The sequence below is a fragment of the Limulus polyphemus genome, unplaced genomic scaffold, assembly GCF_000517525.1.
Source record: "Limulus polyphemus unplaced genomic scaffold, Limulus_polyphemus-2.1.2 Scaffold3989, whole genome shotgun sequence".
NCBI classification, from domain to species: domain Eukaryota; kingdom Metazoa; phylum Arthropoda; class Merostomata; order Xiphosura; family Limulidae; genus Limulus; species Limulus polyphemus.
This window is the reverse complement of record NW_013669599.1, coordinates 42,521-54,523: the sequence shown is the minus strand read 5'-3', so window position 1 is coordinate 54,523 and position 12,003 is coordinate 42,521. Positions and strand designations below refer to the sequence as shown.

The window sequence follows — 12,003 nt, the reverse complement described above, 5'->3', positions numbered from 1 at the left end:
TATAGAATTCTTTAGGTTCCATTTGTCAGTTACCCTATAGCTAGCTGATCATACCAACATTAAATACTTTATTTATAGAATTCTTTGGGTTCCATTTGTCAGTTAGCCTATAGCTAGCTGATCATGCCAGGGTATCCAAAATTTTCAATCTTCAAGTATTAATAAGTTAAAGTCAAACTGATCAGACTAAACTTACCCGCTGGAGCAAAATCAAACAGAATATTTCTAATAGGAATTTTAATAGTAACCAATTACTTTAAATTTAAACTTTACAACCAGGACGCTGAGAAACTGGTTATAGGTCAATAATAGCTGTGTATTCCTTTGTGAATATCAGGCAAATAACCCGAAAAATATTACTTTTTTGTCAATAAGGGCTAATCTGCAGAGAAATGAGAAAACAGAGACATCCCTAACATATTGACTTGATGCAATTAATAATGAACTGCTAAGAACAAACGTGAAAAAGATTTGATAACTTGGAATTAATGCCAAAGAAAAATTGGTAAGATATTAAAAATATCCTACATATATGGTACAAAACTGTATGTCTTAATCCAACATTACTCAATTATATATCAGGTTGTTTGCCTACTTAACTGAAGTTAAAGAACTCATTATAGCCAAAGCCGAATCAGGTAAATTCAGGTAATATCGAAAGCAATTAACATTTCACGTAAAAGTCACTAAGGATTAAGGTTTGGAATTGTTCAAGAAATAATGTTTTATTTTGCAAAAACTTCGACAATCTTTGAGCTTCCCTTCGTTCTGGGATCTGTTCACAAATGTACACGAAATTTAAATAATTTAGTAAAAAAAATACTCCACTGACTAACAAAACTATGTAAGCACTAGTAGTACATGGTAAATATGTTATGCCTTTTCTTGGCTTTACGGTTCTAGTGAAAGTTAACTGCAATTATTAGGGCCCCAATTAATATTCAGTTGGACTATGTATATGCCTGACCTATGCATATATCATCCCAATTAATTTTCAATTGAACCATTTATATGCCTGGACTCGGCATATAGCATCCCAATTAATATTCAGTTGGACCATGTATATGCCTGAGCTATGCATATATCATCCCAATTAATTTTCAATTGAACCATCTATATGCCTTCACTCGGCATATAGCATCCCAATTAATATTCTGATGGACCATCTATACTATATGTCTGGGCTATGCATATATCATCCCAATTAATTTTCAATTGAACCATCTATATGCCTTCACTATATGCCACACCTGAATGGTACTTTGTTCGACTATTGCCTATTCGTTGAGAAGTGTGACTTGCAAGTGTTTCACAATATGTGGCGACGTTCGAATTTATTCAGAAGATATTCAAACAGACTGAAATCTAAAAATTGTGCTAGCCAAGAAAGATGGTTGAAACCACTACTATGCCCTTTAAGTCAAGTCCGGACAACATGAGAGTGGAGAAGTTTTGTATAATTATATTGGAACAGTCCTTGTTAATTATGGTGGAAGTCAGCATTGGTGGAAGGATATGAGTAGCAACAGTGTTTAGGCGTACTGGAATATTTGTCACAAATGTCACAACGTATTCCCACTCAATCTTATAATTTTACATGACATCATGTAATATACAGCAAAGAACGTGTAGTTTTTCAAAAACCGGGTTTCGTTAGCCCTAGTGGGCAGAGCATAGATAACCCATTGTGTTACATTTCGCTAAACAACAAACAAACAAGTAAACAAAACTTTTCACTCGCTTAAAACAATAATACAATTCAATACTCAAACAGTTTCTTGTAAACCAATTATCAATTATTATCCTTTTCTAATAAATCAATTTTATAATTTTTAAAATTTGAGAAACTCCACCTCCCCCCCACTGACTCAGCGGAAAGTATGAAGCTCACACCTCTAAAGCCGGATTTCGATACTTGTGGTGGGCACAGCACGGTCATTGTGTAGCTTTGTACTTACAAGCCAACTTACTTAAAGTTGAGTAATTTGATTCATTTAAGTAACATAAAAATATGTTACTCCCTTGGAACAATTTCTCTTAACGTTCTAAGGTAATAACATGGTCCTTTCCTCATTATACCAAACTACAGTTTATTGAGCCTCTGTAACACGTCATTACTTTCTTCTTCTTCCTAATACCTCAGATTTTTAAACTTCTTCGAACAATCTAGTTTCGAACAAAAACATTCGTTTTTTTTTATTCTCATTTAGACGACATTAATAGTTCATATTATGTTTACTTCTCACTGCAATACTGTTCATTCACACCTCTTTCACTTCTGTAGTTATTCACCTTTACTTAGTGGCTGTATTGTCATAATAATGCCAGCTACAGTCAGGTGTTAGGTCTCTTATTAGTTACTGGCTATGGCCGGGGATTAGGTCTCCTTTTAGTTAATTTGTTTTCTATGTTCTACTCATAGCATTACATAGTACACAATTAATTTATTCCTGTCAAGATATTAAGCTTAGAAGAACCTATATTTGCCTTACTATTTTAATGAACACATGTTAACATACTGCTCATAGTAAAGCCATAATATAATAATTAAAAAAATCAAGAAAGGAAATGAATGGAGACGAGAACACTGATTAATTGTATTGTCATAATGGCAATGTCTTTCACCCTTTTAAGGGACCCAACCTCCTCATGAGAACATTTCCATTATTATTATACCAGCTCTAACAGCTTTTATTTTCAGCACAACAGAAGGAGGGCCAAGTAGTTTCGTGATTTTCCACCATGTTATATATTACGTCACAACACAATAGGATAAAACACACATGCATCCAGTCATTCATTGTCCACATTTTGCCTTCCTACTTGCATGTGACATAAGAGGCTTGTTAGCCGGTTTTTGGCTACCTTTTTGGCATGGTGGAGGATGAGATAGCCCTGACTTCTGTTCAAGGAATAAGTCAATTGGAATACCGTCTGAGATACGTTGTGCTTATAATCCTATCCGGCCATCTTTACTCTTAGTCAGTCTCTCATCAGCAATTGACAGGGTAAAATTATTTGTTTGAAGCTAACATATTTTCTTTGGACTGTTGCTATTAATAGAATCTCATTATAAATATCAATAAACAGTCAGTCAAGGAAGGAGTCTTTTATAATTATGCTCCTGCTAGATGGACACCCTTTATCCTGCTCGATTTTAAAAAAGGAAAGACCCATATTCTTACCAATTGTTTTGCAGGCAACGTATTTTTCTAGATTTTGGTTTTATATATAGAAATCCATTACCGATTACTTCAAACCTGAGTCTGAGGACTATCACCACTTTCTTTTGCTACCAAGCTAAAGTCTGTTTCTCTATTATTATTGAGCCTTAGTGAACAGAATGAACTTTTTGAGGTGACAATTATACAGTTTTAACTGTTTTCTGATTGGTGACACTGGAAAATATGATTTTATGGCCATTCAATATCGTAAGTAAAGTAACGTTTGATTTACAGTATTGATGAAAGTATTTTATATCTGTATTACAGCAGACCTTCAGGCTCGAAACAAAAGTCAATAAATAATCTGTTTTGAACCGTTTTTCCTTGTAATCCTTGCATCATTATTACGCGGAATTACTTTCTTCATCCGTTTCCTGCCGTTCTTCCTGTTATTGAGGAGGTTCCTTAAGTACATGTAAATATTCATATAAGAATATCACAAATGTTGTGGCACAGCGAGTATGATGAAAAACGTTATGAATCATTTTGTAACGTTTTACCTATATATATATATTTCACGAACACAGACATTTTTTTCCTTTCAAAATACAACAGCTTTAAGGTGCTTCACCAGTAGCAACCTTTTGATGTTAGAATCTTATTAGTAAAGACCTTTAAGATACGTTTAGATCATTTAGAATATATTATTACTTAAAGTGAGCATACAAGTTGACTTATTTATGAATCTGTACCTTTTCAATCTATTTACTGCTTAAAAATCGACAGTTCCTCAGTGGGACAGCGGTAAGTTTACGGACTTACAACGCAAAAATCCAGCCTTCGATTCCCCGCTGTGTATTTGCGCTAAAAACCTAAACCCGAACACAATCTGCAATGTTCTTCTGATTATATTATAATCAACATCAACCCAATTTTTAAAAATAATCCCCCAAAATATGCATTTTATATTTAGATATGTTTTAATACTGGTTTATAACTGGATTTTGGGTGTTTTGATTGTTTTAGTTTAACGGCTAAATAAGGAATATAATGCGTTTGAGGCCCGGCATGGCCAGGTGGTTAGGGCATTCGAATCGCAATCTGAGGGTCGCGGGTTCGAATCCCCGTCCCACCAAACATGCTCGCCCTTTCAGCCGTGGGGGCGTTATAATGTGTCCGTCAATCCCACTATTCGTTGGTAAAAGAGTAGCCCAAGAGTTGGCGGTGGGTGGTGATGACTAGCTGCCTTCCCTCTAGTCTTACACAGCTAAATTAGAGACGGCTAGCGCAGATAGCCCTCGTGTAGCTTTGCGCGAAATTCAAAACAAACAAACAATAACGCGTTTGTTTTTAAATAGTATCATATTCACTTTTAAGAGCTGGTTATTTATATCTATTCCTGATAACTTTACAAACCGCCAGTCGAATATTCTATTAATTTCTATTCTGTCATTGATTTCCCTATCTGTATCTCTTATTCTGTTAAGAACTATCCAAGAACTATCTTAATGTCATACTTCCTTACATTCTTATCTCAAAGAGACGTTCTTAAGGTAAGTACAACCAATAAACCAGTTGGGCTAGTGTCACTAATAAAAGCAATCAGTTAGGGTTAACTGTAATTTAGCTGAACATTATGATAGTTTGTGCAAAACAGTTTTAAGCATTTACTAAACACTGATACAATTTAGGTGTATTATCATAAATCCATTATTTCATCAACCTTTGATATTTTAATGGTCGGAGTTATTTTTCTTACTTAATAATGCTATGTTTGTTTGTTTCTTTGTTATTAAGCACAAAGTTACACAATGGGCTATCTGTGCTCTGCCCACCACAGGTATCGAAACCCGGATTCTAGCGTTGTAAGTCCGCAGACATACCGCTATGCCACTGGAGGGCAATAATGTTATGAAAACAATGTGTTGACAATATAGATATCATAAACCCACTATTTTTGAAACCTTTGATAATTTAATGATCAAGGTTCTTTTTTTCTTATTTAATTATTATGGGTCTGGTGTTACACATACACAAATATGTTTACAATCGACTATAATTAATTCCAAAATATTGTAGAATAATTTTACATAACTTGTAAACACACTGAAAAAAAATGTTGAAGGCGTAGTTCTAATGCGTTACACATACACAAATATGTTTACAATCGACTATAATTAATTCCAAAATATTGTAGAATAATTTTACATAACTTGTAAACACACTGAAAAAAATGTTGAAGGCGTAGCTGTAATGCGCTTATTTTGTGTGCCATACTTAAAATTTATAAAACGTATGTACAAGGGCTAATATAACCTACCAGGATTTTACCATACTAATAAATGTAAAAAAGCCCAATTTACCTTTACAAGACTATATTATATTTTCTACGTTAGCATATACAGAAAACTAAACTTCATGTTGAAGTAATTTACCTGAATCGTCCTGTGTAAACCGTAACTCGATCTTATTGGGCTGTAACTAAAACTGACATCCAATCAAGTGTGAATGGCATATCATCCAAGAGAATTGGAACCACAATCTCTATGCTAAGATATCTACAGGACTTAATATTTCTTGCAGGACTACCTAAGAACGCCCATGCTAACATATACGACTCCTAATGCAGTTTTCCAGGACTGTACCTGAATATTCCTGCTAGAATATGCTTCATTTAATCTATCAGGACTGTGTGAAAATCTATTTGCTATCATGTGTAGAAGACTAAAGACTGACCTGGAATCGCCTTGGCAGCATATACACAAGACATAATTTAGTCTTGCAACCAAAGAAGAATTAATTATCACAACTTATAAGTGTTATCGCTTCTTAAAACAATTAAATACAAGACTCACCAAGAGCCTATTGGCCAGCAAATACAGCGTAAAAAGTGGGGTTGGATAGGACATACTCTAAGGAAGGCAACATCCAATATACTTAACAGTCTCTGACGTGAAACCCAGAAGGCGGACCTAAAAACAACTGGCGAAGAGACGCAGAGGCAGAATTAAAGAGAGCTGAGTACACCTGGAGAAAGATACGAAGGACAGCCCAGAGTGGAGTTAACTGGCGAAAAGTTATAGTTAATGTATAGTTGGAGGGACATTCAACAGCCAATATTGAGAAAGAACCTTCTAGTTAATGTATAGTTGGAGGAACATTCAATAGCCAATTTTGAGGAAGAAACTTCTAGTTAATGTATAGTTGGAGGAACATTCAATAGCCAATTTTGAGGAAGAACCTTCTAGTTAATGTATAGTTGGAGGAACATTCAATAGCCAATTTTGAGGAAGAATATTCCTATCACTATATTGCTAAAAATGTAGCATCAAATAAGACAATATTTGGAAGAAGGGAGCCTATAGTGTTACCCATAAAAGAAAAAAAACAGACACATTTGCACTTTATATACCAAAGAAACTGCGAAGCTTTATCAAAGTTCTCAAAGATAGTAAATGTGTCATCAACATACCTACGATACTAGAGAGGTTTAAACAGTTGGGAGCAATAAAAACATAAAACTAGGTCTACCAAAGTTGGTTTAAGATCTTAGCAACAGCCAATGATGAACAGAGCCTCCGAATAAAAGATAATTTGCTCATTCACGAGCTGAAGCTCGAGACTTATGTTACTGGAACAGTGAGTAAACTTCTTTTATTATCATAAAAATGTAGTCGTCTGTTGAGGACAGTGTTCTTACTTAGCAACGTTGCATATGATTTTAAAATTCCACGTGACTTGTTAAACGTCAATTTTATGACGTGCTGATGACGTCTTCACATCGTAGGGTACGTATATAAATTTCGATTCTTATTTATGTCTGTGATATTATAGTAGAAGTACGATTTACTCTGTTGTGAAATCCTTTTCATAAACACAGTTTTGACGTTAGGTAAATCCGAAAGTCAAATAATATCTCTACAATATCACGCAGCATATTATTGTATTTGCTTATTATCTTTGCTTGTAAAAAGTATATGGAATGGAAATATCTGATGAAAGTGGAATTTCAACTAAATCTTATTATTACGTTAGCCAATACTAAACAAATACTAAACCCTAGCGGTTATAATTATAGATCACGTGAAAACACAGAATTGTTACATGGGCTGTTTTCACCACTGTATTTCTACGCCAGTATAATGTAAGGCTAGAAGGGGCCGCATAATAAAAGCTTTGCATCTACTTAAACGTTAAATTAATAAAACAAACACTCAAACAGAAGTTTTGTTGAATGTGTTACCTTAACTTCCTTTTTTGTATAAAAATTATATATGAACTTATTCATATTTTAAATGAACGACTTTTCAGTTTCAGTCACGTTTACCAGAATAAACGTGCCCAGAATTTTACAGTTTCATTCATTAAAAACTTAATAATAATAAATACACGACCTCACAAATACAAAAAAAAAACATGTTTAGATACAAAAATACGTTATTTTGATGTTCAAAACTAAGATGTTTCAATATACGTGACACAAATATTATTCATCGCGCATGCGTGACCAAAAGCCGGGACTATTTCTTTAATCACGAAAATACACATTACGTTGTTTTTGTTTTAGAGCGAAGCTACAAAATGGACTATCTGCTCTCTCTCTCTCCACGCGCTGGAATCGAACCTCGGACTTTAGCTTTGTAATCCATAACCTTACTGCTGGCCTACCGAGGACAGCCATTACGTAAAACATAACATAAAACATTTTAAGCTTGAAATGTTTGAGTTATATTTATTTTCGCCAGTTTAACTTAGTAACTATTTAACTTAGTAACTACTTAACTTAGTAACTATTTCCTCAACATTTTAGAGTGGAGAAAGCTACTGAAGCTGAGATTTTTAATATCCAAACGAAAATAATACAAAAATGTAATGGTAAATAAACTTTTAAAGAAAATTTTGAATTTCTTTTTCTCTTCAAACTCTCCTTGATCTCAGTCATAAAATGAATTTAAATGCACATATATAATGTATGTGTGAAAGAAACGTTAACTTTCGCAACGGCATAAAAAAGTAAACTTTTATATGTTAAATATTTCATTTATATCTGAAAAATAAAAATGCAGCGTTTAGAATTTAAATAAATTAGTTGGTTATAGCAAAACATTGTTGGCAACTAATTAAAGGCCTTGGGGAAATTTTAATTACTGATATATATATATATATATATACTAATGTCTTTTTTAATCTAATAAAGTTTGATATTTGAACCTAATCTTAAAGACAAAATCTACAGTTAAATTAGATTCAAGCTCTGTATCGACAAAGCTGTTTAGACCAATAAACAACACTAAAATATATTTAATTAAAATAATGCAGTTTGGGATCCCCCAAGCACAGAAACAGGTTTTTATCTTTTGTAATAATATATATAATACTTTAGGCACAGAAATATGAGCGGGACTTTATCTTAGTCTGCAGTCGTACGATTTACGAATTACCCAGCAAATATGCCTAAACGAAGACTTGTTTTCCACTAGATGTTGCATAGATAATTTTAATGGAAAGTTGAGGTGTGACTGAAATTAAACTGGTTATTAACAAAAGTAAAAACGTTACTGCTTTATTCCTATATTTATTAATTTTTCAATTTACTATAAGAAAAATTATAACGTAGAATGAAGTAACAGAAAATCAAATCCTTAGATAAACTGCGTGTAATCATAACCATTTTCGGAAGTAGCATATGTGAAAACCGTCTTTTAATATATAAAGGGGTTGAATACCTTATATGAAACGGTTTTGAATATACAAATCAGCAATTCACGTGACAACCACAACCAGTATAAAGATGTTATGGAACGACATGTGTCAAAATTTTAATATTGTTTGGATGTTCGTAGGTACTGTGATGTCACCAAAAAATGGGGAGGGTATGTAACAGTCCTTTCCGACACCAAATATTATATTATTAAAATGATTTCATTTAGAATTTCCAAGAGGAGGATATGCCTTGTACTTAATGACATTGGAAAAAAAAAGCAGTGTGGATCATCTTGAGGCACCAGGACCATCCAGGAAGAGAACTTCAATCCGTTGTACCCCAACAATGATAAGCAAAGTGCAACGTCTTTTAACAGGTAAGAATACAACAGTGAGCAATATAAGCAGCAAGGATCTTTGTCTGGAAATGAGTTTTACTGACGAGATGTTGTTTTTATTTACAAAAACTAAAGTATTTAAGTACTTGAATACATTTTAAACATAAACATCTATGTTTACTACTTACTCATAAAAATTATCTCCCTTTGATATAGTTCTGCAATATAGTGAAATAAATTATAACGGCAAACATTTAATACATTCTTGAAGACAACGTCTAAATGTGATTCGAAAGTTCGATACGTTCTTAGTCATTAGAATGCACGGTTATTTCAATAAAAGACGGCTTTTATTTCTCTGGTGTACTCTTTTTCGAGCTAACTTAAATTAGTAACAACGCCATTGGGCGACTCATTCTATCAGTTGTCAGGAATTTCGGATCTGTAGAGTCAAATAAAAACGATATAGATCCCAGTTGTGCGTCTCGTGAATGCAAAGAAACCTGGCGTTGCCTTGATTCACGATCGTGCCTGACGTCATACTGTTAGGTTTCTAATAGTTTACTTTGAACAAGAAACCATTGTGATCAGGGATCAGCCAGCACAGCAGTTCCCCTGAGTGTTCTTCTTTCAACTACACCGTCCCCCGATGGGACAGCGGAAAGTCTTCGGAGTTACAATGCTAAAATCAGGGGTTTGATTCCCCTCGCTGGACACAACAAATAGCATGATCTGGCTTTGCTATAAGAAAACACGAACACACACATACACTCGTCTACACCTTAATTCACAATGCGACGACAGGGGAATAGCACCAGATCTCTTTTACATTATTTCCCCCCACCCCGACCCACTAGGCTAATCAGAAATTTTTGTCATGCAGAAACATGTAATGCTAGAGAGGTAGAGGGGTAAATTTTAGTTGACGAGAACGATTTTCGTTTTGCCAAATGTAATTCTTTCGGCCACGTCAGTTTTAACAAACTTATTTGACCACTCCAAATTTGAGTGCACTCGCGTACAAGGACTGTGACTAACAGTACTTGTCAATGAAACTGTTTTCATTGAATAATTGGCGCTTCATAGCCTAATTTTAACTATTTTGTATATTTTGGTTGAAGAATAATAATAAATATTACCTTTAATTTTTTCTAGAAAATATTATTGTTGATTGTATGTTTACAGTGATTTGGTTGCTTTCTCCACAGTGATAAACAGGTATGGTTTGTACAGTTAACAAATCAGTTCGTTAATTGTGACCTCTGTAAGTTGTTCTTCCATTCACTCTTAATCTCCTCCATTTTTCACAAGAACATGACTGGATCAAATATGATAATAGGGACTCTAAGGTTCTGATCTCTTGAGACACAGGGTTAGTCCTTACCGTAGTTATCAATTCATTACAGCATTTATGAAGAATATATTTTTTAGGAGTTAGTTAGAATGCTTCATCCAAAGTAATAAGATATAAAAACAAATGTTTCAAAAAATGAACAGATAACCATACTTACGTGCATCAAACAAATAGAAACATTATTGTGTGTTAAGCAGGAAAGAAATGTGTCACAAACTTACAGACACATGATTTCATAAGTTCATTATTTTATTAAAATGCTGGATTGTCTGTTCGCTGAAATAATTAACTGTAAAGAAGGGTGTTTTCTATAATTTTACTGTTGAATGTTTAGAGTAATTTCGGTGATCTTCTGTGAAGCTGAGCTTCGTAATCATTTCATACACCAATGGTTTTCTTTTGACAAATAACTAGAGTTTAATAAAAACAATATTATCTTATTGATGCAGTCTGCTTCTAATGGAGTGGGATCTTAATACATTCAGTTCTCTAGCAAACTTTACTAAATTAATTTTTTGTAGTAGTGTGTGTGTGCAACTAGGCGACGAGTATCATCGTAAGACTATCGCAAAAAACGAAGAACTGAGAATAGAGTCTTTGGAAAGCAGAGCATGAATCTCTTAAACTAACCAGTTCTGTAAATAAACGAGAAATTTCGATTTACCTGTCACAGCAAAACCGTTTGTTGGCACGTAGCCTAAATCGTTGACGCATGCGCTCGTTGAAACACTATATCGTTCCCTGATTGAGGTCGATATCAGTGTGTGTGTGAACGAAGGGAGCAAGTTGGCTTCGACGGAAATTAGAACAAGCACACCTGGAAATTTTACCAAACACACAAATCTTATTAAATGAGTTAACGTTTGAAACACACACATATATAATTATTTAAATTAATATTCAAGAACTGTTTAACTACGACTACAGTTGATAGCGGTTTTTGCTTAGCGTAATGAATGTATGAGACTTTTAATTCTGTTGTTTAACTTAGAGCATTAAAAAGTACAACAACAAAGAGTTCGTGAACATCGGTTTGAACATAAATACTAAACATACTTTCAGTAAAAATTATTTTTAATTAAACACAATCTAAACTTAACATTTACAGTTTTCTAGTATTAAGTCATTTACTTATTCTTTTTTCTTTCTTTCTTTAGTTTTGTTTAACCTGGTTAGTCTGATGATGTAGCCCCCCAGTGGCATAGCGGTACTGCTGCGGACTTACAACACCAGAAACCGGGTTTCGATATTCGTGGTGGGCAGAGCACAGATAGCCCATTGTTTAGCTTTGCGCCTAACTACAAACAAACAAAAAGAACTGGTGGTGTAACTAGTAAGAGATGCACTGACTTGCGATTAAAACAAATTCGTTTGTTTGTTTGTTTGAAGTTAAGCACAAAGCTACACAATGGGCTATCTGTGCTCTGCCCACCACGGGTATCGA

General features: G+C 34.0%; 1 long non-coding RNA gene across 1 annotated transcript in view; it reads left to right on the top strand.

The window, feature by feature from the left end:
* LOC111088542 overlaps window positions 1–9,135 on the top strand; it is a 12,447-nt gene extending 3,312 nt beyond the window's left edge. The window contains exon 2 of the long non-coding RNA XR_002613028.1: window positions 9,095–9,135. This is a non-coding gene — a long non-coding RNA (uncharacterized LOC111088542). The remainder of the gene's footprint in view (window positions 1–9,094) is intronic.
* Window positions 9,136–12,003: the final 2,868 nt, after the last annotated feature.